Below are 11,971 nucleotides of genomic sequence, written 5' to 3' on the forward strand. Positions count from 1 at the left end.
CAATCTTGCCCTTTTCCAACATGGCAATGATTGCTCCAGTGTCATGTGAGCGCCGCTATGGTCCCCTCCCCTCGGCGCCGCTTGATGATGCAGTGCCTCTCTGCTGTGCACACATGATGAATTAATAAGGTACTCTGGGCTCATGTATTTGGGTGTTCATTGATATATGCTTCACCTGTTTGTGCATGAATGTCGTCCTTTGATTGGAGTATGTAATAGCGTTCCCTCCTATATATACTCATGACTCCTCACTTACCATTACCGTTGAAAAAGCTGACGGCGAAACGTACGTCGGGGTGTCTTGGTGTGGTCTGTGGTTGACTCATCTAGGGGCAGACATGCAGAATATGGGTTGGTATTTCACATGGATCTGATCCTTACTTTATATATTTTTTATATCTTGGATCAGTCTCTCTGACATTGTCATTTGTATTTTTTGTCCAGTGTGTACATATTTAGTATACCGTTAACTGTTCAGGTATTCTTGTACAGTATTGTTAATACCTTGACAATACACTGTTTGATTCCATGGATGTATAATATGATACATTTGTTGCTCCTAGATACCACTACCACATTTTTATTATGTGTTGTTTTATATTGTATGTGATGGTCTATGTATGTTTTTAAATATTTTCCAAATAAAGATATTTTTTTGATATTGGTTAGTGCTTTACTTGTACTATGGTTATTTACACTTCTAGTATTGTTGTCTATATATGTCTTCATAGGTATTCTATATAGCCAGAGCAGGCCTAGGGGCCTATGTTAGGCTCCAGGCTGCCATGGCAACCCATCGGCGGTTGGCGATCGGTATTAACTGTGGCATTTAGGGGGTTAAACGGCAGGGATTGGAGGTTTCTCCAATCCTAGCCATTGCAGCAGGAGCCCGGCTGTCATTCACAGCCAGGCTCCCGCAGTGATGGTGAGGGCACAGCTTCTGTACCCGCACGATCGCAATGACGTACATGCACAGCGGAATGTGCGAATGGCTGCCTTTCTATGCCGTGCATGTACTTGATTCTGCGCCAAGGGGTTAAAGGTCCAATTATCTAGAAAACATTGTTCAAGAAGCGACACTATTTTTTAATTACTTTGCAAACAAAAATGTGACACATTTGAAAAAAGTTTATAGATACTAAAAGGGGTATTCCCAAAATCATCAATTATCACTTATCCACAGGAGAGGTGATAATGTTTTGATCCCCCACTGAGACCCCCACCGATCGTAAAAATGGTTGGCCCGAACCCCAGATCCTCCTTAATGCACCTCCTGCAATGAGGAGGAGCATGAACGTTGCAGCAGTAGAGCATGCGCCCGCCGCTCAATTTACTGTCTATGAGAATGATGGAAAAAGCAGAGCATTCTATTCGGCTGTTTCTGTAATTCCCATAGACATTGAATGGAGCGGCAGCGCACATGCGTGAGGAGGAACGGGAGGTTTGGAACCCCCATACTCAATCAGAAAATTATCCGCTATCTTGTGGATAGGTGATAATTTATGATTTTGAGAAAACCCCTTTAATGGTGTATTCATAAATGCTAAAAAAAAAATAAAAAAAAATCTTGTAATTATATAAATCAAAATAATATATTCATTTTGAACTTATGGAAACCCCAAGAATTGACAACATTTACAGTACCTTTTTTTTTACACAATATTTATACCAGTTTTTCAAATCCCTCTTTTAATAAATATGACATGAATTGTCAGTCACCTCCTAAACTGATATCTTTTACTTGTGATTAGATTGGAAATGATAGGTACCTTCCATTGACAGCGAGTTCTCTTGATTTGGCAATACACATCTTTCTTCAATTAGAGACACACAGGAGAGCAGCTGCTTCTTGTAATATGCAGGGATTGAAATAGAAATCATTAGTAATGAACCATCTCAAAACTTACCTGCTCCTGCGACACATGAGTTATTAACTGTGGCATCAATACCTCATTTCTTTTGCATATGTTTGATTTTCTTTTGCTAAGGTTCTCAGGTTGTTGTGGGGATGGTGTAATGTTAATTTCACAGAATGAAGCTTGATAAGTGAACAAAGATACAGAGGTAATTTAATAATATTGTGTGTCCTCTACATGTGATCTAGAAATAGAGCACAAGACTTATAATAGATCTTGTCTTAAGTTAGCATAATGTATGGAAACAAGAATCAAACCAAAGTTTGTTTGTTCATATTGCGGTCTTAGCCGTGATTTTCTGAAACTCGGGGCAAAATCTTTGGTATGACTGCAATGTGTAAATAAATCCTTATTCTGCAGGCTAGTCAATAAGAATTGATACACAAGAACACATTAAGTCGATGTTTTGAGAGGAAATCAAAAGAACACAACAGACCACCATATATTTTTTTCCCAAGAGGACAACCCCTCTAAAATTATGGGGTCAAAAAGTGTTTTTTACTTAATTATTCTTATAATTAAAAAAAAGAGTATACACTTATTTCACTTGAGCGTATTTGTCTTAGTGTAGGAGCCGTATATATATACATATATATATATATATATATATATATATATATATATATAAAACATTCAATAGGGCGGCACTGTGCATAGGATTCCAGATCCAATAGGGTGCTCCACTCACCAGGTTGACCTCCAAACCCGGCTTGAGTCGAATGAGTTGATGCATTGCCTTCTCATCATGGGTGAATAAAACACGTATTTTTTTTATTAAGCCAGCTGGAGTGCCGCACTTTTTGTGCTGTATTTTACAATATGTGTGTGTGTGTATATATAGGATCCCATCCTTGACAAGGCCATAATATTTGTGCGTGCAACTGACCTTATTAATATACAGTCTGTAGAAAATTAGATTTTTTCTTTTTGTCAAGAGTTTTATTTCAATAGGGTAAATCGTAGCATTAAAACAGATGTAAAAGATGATCATATTTTTTACTGGCAGTATTGAAGCATGGTATAGATGCAGCTCTGGGAACTTTTTTCCATGAATTGTTGATTTGAAATTGCAAGGATCATGGTACATACAGTGCTAGAGCCATTGAATGGTGTGGTCATGTAATTGGTGATTGTGATGAACAGAAAATGATCAGCTCCTGTATTATACCTCCCAAATTTCAAAGACTGTAAAGAAGGATAACACATGTGGTGCGTGCAGGATTTTTTTTTTAATGTAAAGCCACACCTCTTACAATAAATACCTGTTCATACACACCTAGTCACCTTTGTGCTCCCACACAGTTTAAGTGCCCTTCTTCGTGAAACAAGCAGTAATAGTTGTCCTTTGTGCCCCACATACTTTCATAGTGCCCTCTTTGTGTCACACAGTAATAGTGTCCCCACACAGTTATGGTGCCTCCATAGTGCCCCCCACACAGTATGATGCATCCTTAGTGCCCCCCACAGAATAATGCCCTCATAGTGCCCTCAGATGGTATAAAGCCTCCTTAGTGCCCTAAATAGTATCACACCCCCATAGTGTCCCCACATAGTACAATGCACACTTAGTACTGTTAGAAGAATTTTCCCTACTTAGCAATAATGATTCAAGTTTTCATCCCAATAAGAGTTTTATTCTCATCGGTGAGGAGACTGAATGTCTGACTTCATTCCATAGGCACAGGTTTATATACACATATCAATGTATATTGCAGTAGAGACCAACTGAAAAAAATGTTTGTGGCTTTCCTGTCACATGAAATGTTACACTTCAGAATGAGATTAGGTCAGTTGGACTTCCTCTGCAGATTGCAGTCTTTATTAAGAAATCCAACCTCTCACACACTTAAGAATATAACATATTTAACCCTTTGTTAACTAAAGCATTTTCTGGGAACCCTGCATGCACATTTAATATCTATTGCATGAAGTAAGAATAAATTTAAAATAAAACTTTTCTAACATTCCCTCCTGTTATAAATTTATCAAGAAATGTTCTGTAAGATTATCCAGGACAGGTTCTCTTCTTTTGAATCTCTTGGCACATTGTCTTTGTCACTGAGGTCTCAATTAACCTTTGGATCAATCTACTCAGAGTATCGCATCGACAAACAGTCAATATACTGGCAACAACGGCAATGGTCATGATTACAGATGTTACCAGGCCAGTCCATTTTCCAAACTACCCCTCAATTCATGTGGTGAAGATGTCATTTATTCTTGAGTTTTCCGCAAGCTCTTCGGACAGGGAATTGGGTCCTTCCATTGCCTTGGTAATACTACCATCAGGAGCTGTATTATTGGGAATAAAAGTACAACAGAAGATACAAACATTTTGCAGACATCCCCTTTTTCTGCTAGTAACATTTCCAGGGCCATTCTATTTTGCCTTGTCATTAAAGATGTAGGTCCCAACTGATCTGCAATACCCTTTATTGCACCACTGGTATAATTAACAAATCTCTGTTGAGTGTAATAAATATAATTAATCCAGTCGACATTCTTATTTATCGTAGACCACCAGAAAAATACTCGAAGCCTGATGCAATCTGATTTTGGGCCTTAAACTCATTTGGCACCACACAGGGTACTCCTATTTCATCTATGTATATGTATATTCTATGGTCAAAGGAACCTTCAGGGATAGACCGCTTATAGCGATTCAGATAGTCTCCAGGGTGTGTTCTCATTCTCTGAAGCTCAGGTGCTAAAAAGTGGAATGGCATCAGAAGCTGAACCAGAGTACAGCCTCCCTGCCACTTGGCCTTCCTGTCTCCACATAGCCACCAGAGATCAGTTTTTGCCCTTGTCTGGTTGGTAAACCAATTAGAGGAGTAGTTACCATTATAGGTCACAAAATTCTTCAGTGAGGTTCCCTACTATCTTACCTTGCCCATTCCTCAGAAAGCAGGTGTAGTTGCCTGGGTAAACCACTACTAAGGGAGGGATTTAATCTCTCCCCACAGGTAGGTACAATAAAAAGAATGTTTTACATAATTTATCACCTGGATTATATGATGCATTATATATCTTCGGGGCTCCCTTTACTTAACTTCAATAAAAAAAATGCCCTATATTGTCAGTACCTGAAACCTATAGCATATAGTCCCTTATCCTTTTTATTAGGGTATTTACATAGATAGTACAAATGTACTTATCTGAATATGCTAGTCTATAAGCTATGTTTCTATCCATGCATTAATCTATAACACAGCGCAGAAATATATTTAATATATTGCAATCTCACCTTCAGTGAAATTAAAATATTTAACTCTCTAAGCTAAGTCTTTAGGGAATCATACTCCCCTGACCCTGTTTCCCAGGGATCCCATACCTTAGGTTGAGACACCTTGGACACCCATAGGATACCTAGAATAACTAATAACATTTTGCCCTGTCTCCCCCCAGACTCTGGATGTTTTCTTCGCTGAAGTTTGAGACCAGTCACTTCTAACAAATGACCACCCTTTGTAATCAGTCTTTTATAGCCATAGCATAGTGGCAATTCCCTAACTACCTTACAGTGTGATAAGTGTTTTGCTATCTTTATGGCCGTAGGTGTGGTAAGCAGAACCTGATATGATCTTTTTCAACGAAAATAATATCCAATTTCCTGGCTTCACATGTTCAGGATCAGGTACAGGTACACCTGGTACACCTGGAATACAATTAGAGATAGAAACTTCCTTGCTTGTTAGCATTTTTGCCATATATTCAGCAAGTGTAAAATCAAACTCTTCATCCATCCTAGAGAATGGATGTAACTGAGGTATTACAAATAGTCTACCCATTTGGTGAATACATCAATAATCACTAAACAATATTTCTTCCCTTTGAGTTTCACATAAAAACTAAGGTCAAAAATAACAAATTTTAATAACATGTGAAATCAGCATAAATATACTTGTCTTAAAGAAACAATGTCTTTATTATTCACAACATAAGAACAAGACGGGGTCTCCAGACAAGATGGCTGCTGCACAAAATGAATTAATCTAAACATTATTTTAATCACTTTCATTTTTCCCACCTTTTGTTTATTTTAGGACATTTTGTACCCAAGCCAGGTCCTTAAAATAGGGCTTATCCCCCTTACGGACTTTATTTTCTTAGCTTGCTCTATCCTTCATAATGCCAAAAAGGTCTATATAATGGCAACAGGTTGGGTCACTACTTGGCAAATGCCCGCTTGGGCAGCATTCAAAACATCAAACACATAATCTGTAACAGTGTCTAATCTGTTGGCCACTTTCTCTATATTATGAGCATTCTTTACTGCTAAACCTACTAATATTGGCAATAATTCAAACTTCTCCTCCACGGTACATATTGGTCATAACTGTCGCATTGTCACTTACGGTCCTATTTCGAATTTTACCCCTGCAGATATAATAGGTTGTGGGCAGCATCTTTTTCAAACCTAATGACACCCAGGTAACATAACCTCCGGGCTCTCATTGCTGCCATATACTTCTTACTTATGAGTGACAACAAGCAGTGACCTTCACCTCTTAACTCCACAAAAAACATACTCAAGTTGTTGTTCACAATACCGTGGCATATTACATACATTATTACTATAAACCTCAGACAATTTAAACAAAAGGGTCTCAACTAAAAAATAATACTACCACCAATCTCATGCTTTCACCCCTCAGGTTTGCGTCCCATCAGTTCATTGACAAGTCCTGTACATCAAATCAAATTAACAAACAAACACCTTTTGTAAAGGATCTGCCAGGCACAGCGGGGTTAATGCCCATAGGTAATCAGTCGGCACCTGAGTCTATGTCTCTGAGACTGACTCCAGCTTCCACCACTCAGGCTGGCAGGCTTAGGAGTGGGAGAGCCTATCGCAGCCTGGCCAGACTCAGCTAGCTCCCGCCCTCTGTCTATTTATGCCTGCCTTTCCTGTTCCTCCAGTGCTTGTGATTCTTCTCGTGTGGTTTCCTGGCCCAGCTACAGCTCCTGACTATTTGATCCTGCTCCATACTGACCCTGGCTTACTGACTACTCTCCTGCTCTGCATTTGGTACCTCGTACACTCCTGGTTTGACTCGGCTCGTTCACCTCTCTTGTTGCTCACAGTGTTGCCGTGGGCAACTGACCCATTTCCCTTAGCTTTGTGTACCCTTGTCTGTTTGTCTAGTGCACTTACTGAGCGTAGGGACCGCAGCCCAGTTGTACCCCGTCGCCTAGGGCGGGTCGTTGCAAGTAGGCAGGGACAGAGTGGCGGGTAGATTAGGGCTCACTTGTCTGTTTTCCCTACCCCTATCTTTACATAATCACAAGCCCGTTACCTAGTCTACCCTGGTCCCTGTCTCTACTATGGACCCCCTTGAGACCCTGGCCCAGCAAATGCAGGGTCTCTCCCTACAGGTCCAGGCCCTGGCTCAGAGGGTCTACCAGCCTGACACTACCATGGTAGTGCCCCTCACCTCACCCCTTGAACCCCACCTCAAGTTGCCTGACCGGTTCTCAGGGGACCGGAGGACTTTTCTCTCCTTTCGGGAGAGTTGTAGGCTTTACTTTCGCTTAAAGCCTCACTCCTCAGGTTCTGAGAGCCAGCGGGAGGGTATAATTATGTCCCGGCTCCAGGAAGGGCCCCAAGAGTGGGCCTTCTCCTTGGCTCCTGACGCCCCTGAACTTTCCTCCGTTGATCGTTTCTTTTCTGCTCTCGGACTCATTTATGATGAGACTGACAGGACTGCCTTTGCCGAGAGTCAGCTGGTGACCTTACGTCAGGGTAAGAGACCTGTTGAGGAGTATTGTTCTGACTTTAGGAAGTGGTGCGTAGCTTCTCGGTGGAATGACCCTGCCTTAAGGTGCCAGTTCAGCTGTAAAGAAGGGAGGAAACCTCCAGCTCACCAGTTAGATGCGTCTCCGGATTCTCCGCTCGGATCCCCGCTACGGCTGGCGGTACACAATAGAAGAAAACAGGAGAAATGATCAAACCGCCTACTATCAACACTTGTCTTGGGACTGCGTCTCCCTTCAATTTTAATCTCAATACCCCAATAAAGGTGGGAATACTGCTTCCTTTTTAACCTAAAGTGCCACTTTAGGTTTGGTCTGTTGAACGCCCTGAAAGACCTGCTAGTTAGCTATCCCTCTTCTGACTCCCTAGACCAGGTTATGGCTTTAGCGGTACGACTTGACCGACGTCTCAGGGAACGACAACTTGAACGTTTTTGTGTTTTCCTCTCTGACTCCCCCATGATGCCTCCCGAGGTCCCGTTGCTTCGCTCTTCCACGGAAGACTCGGAGGTACCTATGCAACTCGGGGCCTCCGTGTCCCCCCGACAACGTAGAGAGTTCCGCAGGAAGAATGGTCTCTGCTTCTATTGTGGGGATGACAAGCATCAAGTGAACACCTGTCCTAGGCGTAAGAATAAGCAGCCAGAAAACTTCCGCGCCTAAGTGATCATCGGGGAGGTCACTTGGGCGCACAGGTATTTCCCGTAAATATGAAATGTAATAAGATCTTGCTTCCCTTTCAGGTCTCTTTTGGTGGTAGGTCTGCTACCGGCAGTGCCTTCGTGGATTCAGGGTCTTCTACTAATATCATGTCTGTGGAATTTGCTATGTCTCTAGCTATGCCTTTGATTGATTTGCCTAAACCTGTTCCGGTAGTGGGTATCGACTCCACTCCTCTTGCTAATGGTTATTTTACACAGCATACCCCTGTTTTTGAACTCCTTGTTGGCTCCATGCATTTGGAGCAGTGCTCTGTACTGTTGATGCAGGGATTATCGTCCGATTTGGTTTTAGGCCTTCCCTGGTTGCATAATCCCACGTTTGACTGGAATACTGGGGAGCTTACCAAATGGGGTAATGGATGCTTGACGTCATGTTTTGCTGTTAATTCTATTTCTCCCCCTGAGGTGGTGAACACGCTACCTGAGTTTGTGCAGGACTTCACTGATGTTTTCTCTAAGGAGGCCTTCGAAGTGTTACCTCCTCATAGAGAATACGATTGCGCTATCGAATTGGTACCAGGAGCTAAGCTCCCTAAGGGTAGGATATTTAATCTTTCTTGTCCCGAACGTGAAGCCATGAGAGAGAATATCCAGGAATGCCTGGCCAAGGGTTACATTCGCCCCTCTACTTCTCAGGTAGGTGCTGGCTTCTTCTTCGTAGGGAAGAAGGATGGTGGTCTTAGGCCATGCATTGACTACCGTAACTTGAATAAGGTCACTGTAAGGAACCAGTATCCCCTTCCTTTGATTCCTGATCTCTTTAATCAGGTTCAGGGGGCCCAATGGTTCTCTAAGTTTGATCTACGGGGGGCGTATAACCTTATCCGCATCAAAGAGGGGGATGAGTGGAAGACTGCGTTTAACACACCCGAAGGTCATTTTGAATACCTCGTCATGCCCTTTGGGTTGTGTAATGCTCCTGCGGTCTTCCTGAATTTCATAAATGACATTTTAAGGGATTACCTGGGGGTTTTTCTTGTAGTGTACCTTGATGACATACTGGTGTTTTCCAAGGACCTGTCCTCCCACATTGAGCATGTCAGGAAGGTGCTCCAGGTCCTTCGGGAAAACAAACTGTTTGCGAAAACCGAAAAATGTGTGTTTGGGGTACAGGAGATACCATTTTTGGGTCAAATCCTCACTTCTCATGAATTCCGCATGGACCCCGCCAAGGTCCAGGCTGTGGCGGAATGGGTCCAACCTGCCTCCCTGAAGGCGTTACAGTGTTTCTTGGGGTTCGTTAATTATTACAGGAGATTTATTGCTAACTTCTCGGTCATCGCTAAGCCTCTTACGGACCTCACTCGCAAAGGTGCTGATCTCCTCCACTGGCCTCCTGAGGCTGTCCAGGCTTTTGAGGTCCTTAAGAAGTGCTTTATCTCGGCCCCGGTGCTGGTTCAGCCCAACCAAATGGAGCCATTTATCGTGGAAGTTGACGCATCCGAGGGGGGAGTGGGGGCTGTCTTGTCCCAGGGTACCAGGTCCCTCACCCATCTCCGTCCCTGTGCCTACTTCTCCAGGAAGTTTTCGCCCACTGAGAGTAACTATGATATTGGCAACCGCGAACTCTTAGCCATTAAATGGGCATTTGAAGAGTGGCGCCACTTCCTGGAGGGGGCTAGGCACCAGGTAACGGTCCTTACCGACTACAAGAATCTGGTTTTCCTAGAATCTGCCCGGAGGCTAAACACAGCGCGTCGACTACATCGACTTACCTGCAAACGCTGCTGCTGCAGAATCAACTGTAGCCTCTGGTGCCGATGTGTCCTCGCTCGTCCGACACGATGCAGGACCTGTGAGTGACGTCACAGCGTGATCTCTCGAGAACACGCTGTGTGTCTGCACTGCCAGAAGCTGGGCGTTCTGAAGAGAAGTGGATGATACTTCTCGTCAGAACGCCCAGCTAGTAAAAGTAGTAAAAACGCCCTGATGTACGCACATAATACACGCCCACTTGGACTTTTACTTTAAACACGCCCACTTGGACCTTTGCAAGCCTCATTTGCATAAATACAAAAATGGTCATAACTTGGCCAAAAATGCTCGTTTTTTAAAAATAAAAACGTTACTGTAATCTACATTGCAGCGCCTATCTGCTGTAATAGCAGATAGGGGTTGCAAAATCTGGTGACAGAGCCTCTTTAAGTGAGTATTTTGATGACTCACCCCGTGCACGGTGTACAGTCCTCGGGTGGACGAGGGTCTGGAGATATTGGTTTCCAGCTTCGAAGGACCAAGATGTTAGAAGAATTTTCCATACTTAGCAATAATGATTAAAGTTTTCATCCCAATAAGAGTTTTATTCTCATCGACTTCATTCCATAAGCACAGGTTTATATACACATATCAATGCATATTGCAGTGCAGACCAACTGAAAAACCATTTGTGGCTTTCCTGTCACATGAAATGTTACACTTCAGAATGAGATTAGGTCAGTTGGACTTCCTCTGGAGATTGCAATCTTTATTAAGAAATCCAACCTCTCACACACTTAAGAATATAACATATTTAACTCTTTGTTAACTAAAACTTTTTCTGGGAACCCTGCATGCACATTTAATATCTATTGCATGAAGTAAGAATAAATTTAAAATAAAACTTTTCTAACAGTACCCCTCTACACACAGTATCATGCCCCCATAGTGCCTCCACACAATATCAGGTTCCCATAGTGCCCCCACACATAATTATGATCCCATTGTGCACTCTGCATCGTATGATGTACCCAGAGTGACCCACACACAGTATGATGCCCCCATAGTGCTACCTCACAGTATCATTCTCCAATAGTTTCCCCTCACAGTATGATGGCGCTTTAGTACCCATCTCACAGTATAATGCTTCTTTAGTGCTCCTACTCAGTATAATGCCCCTTTATTGCCCCCCTCAGAGTTCACCAAAAGAGTATTGTGCTCCCATAGTTCCCCTACATATAATAATTACCTCCATAGTGCTCCCAGACAGTATCATGCTCCCATTTTGCCCCTACACAGTATCATGCCCCAATAGTGCCCTTTACGCAGTGTAATGCCTGCACAAAGTATCATGCCCCCATAGTGCCCTCACACAGTATCATCCCCTTAGTGGCTCCTCACAAGATCATTCCCCCATATTACCATCACACAGTATCATGCCCTCATAGTGCCCGCACACACAAACAGTGTACCTAAAAATAACAAAACAAATAATCCCTTAGCCCCTTTTTAACAAAAAATGGAGCTGATCACTCTGCATGTCTCCTCGGGTCTGTCATGTGTGTGGCCCAGTGCAGGCACACGTTATTGCATTGAACTTGCCTGCGCCAAGCCTCTAATGGAAGGTGTCACAGTATGAATGGTGGAGCAGGAAGCTGACGGTTCCCTGCTTCAACATTGCGTTAAGCTGTATCTGCGTCCTACGGACACACATACAGTTACAATTGTGACATGCAACAGGCCTACCAGGGCAGCAGGACATCATCCAGAATCCAAGACTTTCCCACTGGATGCGGGAAGGTTGGGAGGCATGCCTGTATTACTTTGGCCTGAAGGATTTTATCATTGGAAGACAGCAGGGGCTGGAGTAATCACGTTACC

The 11,971-nt window shown here is 42.8% G+C and overlaps 1 long non-coding RNA gene across 1 annotated transcript in view; it reads right to left on the bottom strand.

Moving 5' to 3' along the window:
- Positions 1 to 1,846, bottom strand: part of LOC142745172 (uncharacterized) — a 45,908-nt gene extending 44,062 nt beyond the window's left edge. Inside the window, exons 1-2 of the long non-coding RNA XR_012881675.1 lie at positions 1,770 to 1,846; positions 257 to 326 (exon numbers count right to left, since the gene is read on the bottom strand). This is a non-coding gene — a long non-coding RNA (uncharacterized LOC142745172). The remainder of the gene's footprint in view (positions 1 to 256; positions 327 to 1,769) is intronic.
- Positions 1,847 to 11,971: the final 10,125 nt, after the last annotated feature.

Source organism: Rhinoderma darwinii, chromosome 1, assembly GCF_050947455.1.
Source record: "Rhinoderma darwinii isolate aRhiDar2 chromosome 1, aRhiDar2.hap1, whole genome shotgun sequence".
Classification (NCBI taxonomy): domain Eukaryota; kingdom Metazoa; phylum Chordata; class Amphibia; order Anura; family Rhinodermatidae; genus Rhinoderma; species Rhinoderma darwinii.